Source organism: Xenopus laevis, chromosome 3S, assembly GCF_017654675.1.
Source record: "Xenopus laevis strain J_2021 chromosome 3S, Xenopus_laevis_v10.1, whole genome shotgun sequence".
In the NCBI taxonomy this organism is placed as follows: Eukaryota; Metazoa; Chordata; class Amphibia; order Anura; family Pipidae; genus Xenopus; species Xenopus laevis.
In genome coordinates, this window is record NC_054376.1 from 30487352 (window position 1) to 30492766 (window position 5415).

The window sequence follows — 5415 nt, forward strand, 5'->3', positions numbered from 1 at the left end:
ATCAGATCAGACTATTGATTTTACATTATCAGCAGCCAAGCACACAAATACAAGGGGTTGTTTATTAATGCCCCGGATGCATGTGCAACAGTAGTAAAAGTGTATAAAAGTACCTGCCCTTGGTGCACTTGTATCTTGGCATATCTGCATTCAAAATTCAGTGTGAGGTGCACGACCCTAATAAATACAATGATGTGGAATTCAGGCATCACTGTATTGAATGGGAGCAAAGTCCTACATTTTTCTCCGTGCCCCAGTGCATGAGAAATGACCCCATAACTGTATCCACTATTGTGCACTGCATATCCCTCCCCCCCTCACCCCACTTCATAGACAACTTTTAATGAAATTGATAAACAATATCCTTAGGGCTGGCTACTGTCAGAGGGCAGAAAGTTGTTTTAAAAGTGACTGAAGCAAGAGCAGAGTCTTATAAAAAATCTGTGTTTGGATTAGATCTAGAAGCCTGTGCTAGGCTAGAGATTACCCTTTCCATTAGTGATCTGGGGTTGACCCAAAACCCGAGGGTCCTGCAAATCTACCAGTTGGTCAGGCAGGTTTGGGTTGAAGTTTGGGAGACCATTGTGAGTTCAGGTTGGGTGTGTGGGTCCAGGCCAGAATTTGTTGAAAGGCCATAACGGCCCAGGCCTAAGGTGGCAGAATTTTAGAGACGGCAGAATTTTAAGGGGGCATGTCACCCATCCACATCACAATGGGTTCAGAAGCACTGGGAGTGGGGACATGTGGACTTACTGTAGCTCTTCAAATCTCCTGTGTACCAATCCCAGTGCTATGGACCTGTACATATGAAGGGGGGAGGCAGAGGGGGGGGAAAGGGGGGCGACAATGACTATGTATAAATCCGGCCCTGCGTGGGTCAGATTGGGAAAGTACACTGCTTCTCTTCTCCAGAAGACACCCTGTCTTGGAACCAGAGGTGAAAGCAGCACATGGAGAGGAATGATACAAGTGCAGGTCCTACAAGGGCAACATTATACAGGTTAGGGTTGGATGCAGTTTAAGGATTTTGTTGGTTAGGGTGCGGGTTGAGTTTTTCCTGCACATCTCTACTTTTCCTGTGTTCTGTCTCATATATTTATTATCGTCAATTCAACAGTTTAGAAGAGTAAACTAAAATGTTCCTGAAGCTATAATTGTTCAACCGCACTATTGAAAAGTACCAGTCCCTGAAGTTCAGAGACCCCTGGTGGATCTAAAAGGGACCAGCTATAAAGTAGGATATTAGAGCTTAAATGCACAATGGCCATTTTTGTACAGCGTTGCAGAATACGTTGGGACTTTATAAATGTGTTCATTTAGAATTGGCATTATTATAAAACAGTATAATCAGTATGAGTTCGGTAGCAAAACAGAACACCCACATTCTGTCTGTGCTACTGTAGTCCGGCTCCATCAACACTTCTCTCTAGCAGACAACTGGGGAAAACCTCTACTATCACTTTAAGCACTAAATGGGTACATTATGCACCTACGATACTTACCTATCTTACAATCCTTAATAAAACCATAGCGTGCTCACTAAGTTCCTTCTAGGTTTTACTTATAGAGCAACTTAATGTAGGATTTACTCATAACTCTAGCTTCTTTCTCATTCATACGATCCCCTGCCCTATCTTGCCTTAGGGCTGACTCCTATTACAAGCTGTAGACTTCATCCATCACCTTCCTCTGGTAGGAATCCTAGGGAAGAATATGATCCCTCCTTTCTCCTTATACATCATAGAGTGACCAAAAATCTTCAATGGGACCACTTCTACCGCAGGTACTCATTATACTGAACTATGGGTCAACATAAGAGGCATAAATAAGTATGGATGTATATACAGAACATCATCATTCATTTTGATGCCCACGTCATTGGCAGATGCAAACTCGTAATAAGCAACACAAGACTCATCATGCACATATTGAACAAATCATTATTCATTGTAATCTCTCTCTTTCATAGATGCTGGCAGAATGGGAAGGCAAAATTCATTCTCCTGCCTGATTCTTCTTGTGCTGATATTATATTGCAGTCTCTCTTCCCCTAGAAGACCAGGGGCCGGCAATAAAAAATATGGCAAAACCACTGACTTGAGCAGGGGAGCCAAGAAAAGGCCGAAAGTGACCCATTCTCCCGTCCTCGGACAGCTATTCTTCAGAGGTAAGGAGCTTGATGTGAACTTGAACTTCACCGAGGAATATGAGCTTTATACAGCAAATCTCTACAAATTCCCTGATGGCCTTCACTACCCACGGCCCTCCCAGCTGAATGATGCCGCCGGCTTGGAGGAGTTTATAAGCAGTTGCCTTAACACGACTATAGAGAAAAACAAAGTCTGGATCTCTGGACTGGAAGAAGAAGAAGAAGGTGACATCTATATGAGTGTAGGCATGCAGGTTCTCCAGTTTCTGTGTTTGGAAAATTATTTAAAGCTTACTAACGGGGCAGTAACCTGCACAGGAGGACTGTGGGCCTTTGTAGGTGCCACTTATCTCCTTTATTACTCAGAAAAGGAGTTAATAAAGGAAAACTAAACCCTAGAATGTCTGTATTTTATTACCTGAATCAGCATAAAGGTTCAGCAGCCCACTAACAATATTGATCCCGGCCTTCAATTTGTCCACAGCAACTTCCCATCTAGGATCTTATTAGGCCATCTTTTAAGTGTCAATGACACTGCACATGCTCAGTGTACGCTGGGCTGCTGTTGACAGATTTGGGGTCTTGGTAAATATCAAAACATTAGCGAATATTGATGTTTTATCTGCCACATAATGCAAAATGCAATAGAAACGTACTCTAATATATAGGAATATATGTATATAGGAATATATGTAAATAGGTATATATGTATATGCATTCTACTAATAGTTTAGCCTTTTACAGATGACCAAGGCATTCTATAACCTTTAGTCAAACGCAAGCCTTTCAACTAGAACTACTTGTGACTTCTCATAGAGTTATAATTAGTGATGGGCGAATTTGTCAAAATGGGGCGTCCGAATAATGTTGACAAGCTTATTGCCTATTTACACAGTGGTTTCACACGATTGGTTTGGATATGATTGGGGGTGGGTCCTGGTGAAGTGCACTCCCTCTGAGGTGGGGATAAATATGTTGTATGTTGTACCATCAGGCAGGCTTGAGAAAGGGCGAGATTTAGCCCGAAACGTTGCCTGTTTTTTTCTGACCAAATAAACACAACTTTTCACTTTTGCAACAAAGAGGTGCTGCAGCGATTTACTTCTAGTGTTTGTTTTGTCCCTGGCAAGGGCTTCCAGACTGCGTTGCACCCTGCCCGCAAGAATTACTTGGACGAGTGACGGTTGTGATGTGAGCGACTTTTACGACGCGTATCCAAAATTTTTTGGAAAAGTATTAGTCGGCGGCAAAATGTGGAAATTCACCGCAAATTCACTCCTGGTGAATTTATTCGCCCATCACTTGTTATCATTAACAACAGGAGCTGTATTACTCTACTTTATATGCACATGAGCAGGAATGATGCGAAATGACTGCTGTTTTGCACACAGGACAGTTGGAGGTTTGGTCACTGCTGTTTTTTTCCTTATTATAAACAAAATAAAAATCAAATGAAGCTGGATTTTATTTGCCATTGACATTTACCTTCCTGGAAAATAAAATGACATATACCCTTACTAAAACAGTGTAAAATTTCCCTCTTAGTGCTTGTGCAATTTATTATATATATATTTATTCCAGTTTGCTCTACAGGAGTGACAAAGCTGAGCAGAGAAGCATCAAGAGACACTGTCTGCTTCAGTAAAATGAGATTTCTGCTGATCTGTCCAGCCCTCATCCAAGTCAAACAGCTAGGAGCACATTAGTGGTGTAAAAACTGCTTAAAGGGCATTTAAAGGTAAAAAAAAATAAAATCCAATTTTATTTTTTAGGGTAACCAGTCAGTGGAAACCAAAAGAGCTGCAAAGCAGGAAGTAGTGTTCTGTTATGTTACACATCCAGTCACTCCAGCCTTTATACGTTACAGTTTTGGCTAACTAACTATATTAGAAACATTTTTTATTTTGCACAGCTTATTTATTTACCCAGTAAGTGGGGTACTCTGGAGCCACAAGCTAGATAGCAGCTGATGTGCCGAGCTCTGTGATAATCCACTTACTTCTATTAGAATCTATAAAAAGGCAAATGATATGAATGAGGATGGCACATTTTGCACTTGTATAGTTAACACCATTAGGCCAGTACTGGGTTATATAACTAATTTCAACCCCTATTGGTTTCCTCAGCTGTGTATGATTGCAGTGACCTGGGGGGGGTGCAGTACAGACACCCCTAAATCCAACAGTAATAATAATAATAACTTATTTTAGCTCTGCACAGAATCTAATTGAGTTTTAGAGGTGCCATGACCCCTCAATGCAAAGGATTCCCCTTGTAGCTGTTATTATATCCAGTCACTCATCAATGTAAGCTCTTGTGACACTTGTATATACTTTATAGGGAAACAGTCTGCCCCCATCCAGCAACCCATAGCAACCAATCAGCAGTTAGTTTTTCTGGTGGTCCAGTAGAGCAAGAACAATAGCAAGGATGGAGCTGATTGATCGCTATGGGTTATTGGCAAACATTGCTCCCGTTACTAAAAGAACCTCTTTGTTTCCTTTCATCTCCCCACCTTATATTTGATATAAGTACAGATATGGGACCTGTTATCCAGAATGCTTGGGACCTGGTGTTTTCCAGATAAGGGATCTTTCCATAATTTGGATCTTCGTACCTTAAGTCTACTAGAAAATCAAGTAAACATTAAATAAACCCAATGGGCTGGTTTTGCTTCAAATAAGGATTAATTATATCTTAGTTTGGATCAAGTACAAGCTACTGTTTTATTATTACAGAGAAAAAGGAAATACATTTTAAAACAATTGGATTATTTGATTATAATGGAGTTTGTGGGAGACGGCCTTTTCGTAATTTGGATCTTTCTGGATAACGGGTTTCCGCAAAATGGATCCCATACATGTACAACAGAAACATTTGTATTATAGATGAGCCCATCCTGCACCACATTTGATCGAATCATGTTGCCTAGCAATGGCCAATCACAGGCCTTATTTGACACTGCCAGGAACATTATTCATGATAGTGTTGCTCTCCAGTTCCTTTTACATCTGAATGTTGCTCACAGGTAAAAATGTTGAGGACCCCTGTTCCAAATGGACTATTTATCAGACAGATTCGAGTAGGAACTGCCAGCAAATAGTAGGAGTCATGTAGGGTCTCTTTTACTTATATATATATAAACCATAGTAGCATATAGATGCACTTGCTTCATCTACATCTCAATTTACCCAGCGTATACCCAGAATGCAAGAGGATATATTTTCGCTCAAATGTTCTGCGCCGCCATTAAGTTACACAAAGGA